General features: G+C 40.3%; 1 pseudogene; it reads right to left on the minus strand.

The window, feature by feature from the left end:
- Positions 1 to 305: 305 nt before the first annotated feature.
- On the minus strand, positions 306 to 918 carry LOC101297523 (annotated as a pseudogene).
- Between the last annotated feature and the right edge of the window lie 714 nt (positions 919 to 1632).

A 1632-nucleotide genomic window follows, 5' to 3' on the forward strand; every position in this document is an offset into this window, starting at 1 on the left:
TCAAAAATTGGACAAAACTGATGTGTATACAAAAGTTAAAGGGGCGAATTGATTTAAAAAAAGTTACAAGACTGAACTGATTTTGCCACCAAAAATTAGGGGGGTAAACTGAAAATTTTTCTTTTATTAAAACTAGAATCTCTTATACATTACATACTAGTGATGCTACCATGGCTTTTGAGACCCAAAACCCCAACAGAAAAGAAAACCATGCTTACAAAGCTACAAGCTAAACCCAAAAGAACCATTACATTCCTCAACCAAAAAGCCAAATAAAGAAAACCCACTCTTGCACATTTCCCAGGTTACTTTTCAATATTTGGGCCAGGTACGGTTGCAGAACCATTAGAATGAGCACCAGGCATGTCATCACCCATAGGCGCCACACCTCCTCCAGCACCAGCACCCTGATACATCTTAGCAATAATGGAATTGGAGATCCCCTCCAACTCCTTCAGCTTGTCCTCCAACTCATCCACCCCCGTCAATTGGTTCCCCTCCAGCCACTGAATAGCCTCACCACGGCCTTCACTATCCTTTGCTTATCTGAAGGCTCCAAATTCCCAGCAATCTTTTCATCCTTGATAGTATTCCTCATATTGTAAGCATGATTGTATTCTCCAAAGCATAAATACAGTCCTGCAACTAAATGGTGCCACAGAGGGAAAAGATGTACCAAAATCAGGACAAGAAGAACTTTAACAGATAAAACAGCTTCTCTTGCATTGTGAGCTAAATGATAGACCAGATATACTATGGAAACAAATTTGCAAGTATTGTATGGTTATTATGCTAGACCTGTCCTCGTCAATACTTTGTAACTCTTTTTTGAAAGGACTTTGCAACTCTTATATGCTGTAGCAAAGTTCATAAAGCAGTATGATGACATCCTGGTGAACTTCAGGTCGAACAGTCCATGGTCTGGGAAGGGTCAGATGTATTTACATCCCTGTCTCATGACCACCTAGTCACATTGGGCAAGTGACAAAGTTGCTCCACAACACCACATTAGCTCTGGAATCAAATGTCATTCATGAGAATGAAAGCATGAACACACATAATGGACAACAAAAAGCAGAATGAAATGATGCAGATGACATACAAGATATATCATGACCAAAAGTTTCTCATGTGGCTAATTGGCAGACCACATATATTAGATAAACAAGTATAAAAGTCATGTATGAATGAGATTCAACTCGTGTACAATGTGAATCATCATATTCAAAGCTGTATTGTACCAAGGCATGATATCCAGGTGACTTGGTAACATGTTTCTTCTTCCGCCATCTAGTGGTGGCCCGGTGAATGAGGCTCCCACCAAGTCTTTCGGCAAGCAATATTGTTGTCTCAGGCACACCTCTCCAGCTGTGGAACCAAAATCTATCCGTCAAAACAAGACAACAAAAGTTGTTCACTAATAAAAGTAATGAAAAACAACTCAAAGAGAAACTTGCCAGTCGCCATGCTCTACCATTTCACGACCCTGGGTCTATCCAAGAACTGAATATCAGCAGTTCTTAGTTCCGAAACTGCACTTTTTTGGCTTTTAAGATTCCATGCTGTAGAACTGACAGTGTATAGGCATCTGGCTGTATTCCCCTCGAAGACATCTCATTAACTAGGGAGATC

Source organism: Fragaria vesca, linkage group LG3 (genome assembly GCF_000184155.1).
Source record: "Fragaria vesca subsp. vesca linkage group LG3, FraVesHawaii_1.0, whole genome shotgun sequence".
Classification (NCBI taxonomy): domain Eukaryota; kingdom Viridiplantae; phylum Streptophyta; class Magnoliopsida; order Rosales; family Rosaceae; genus Fragaria; species Fragaria vesca.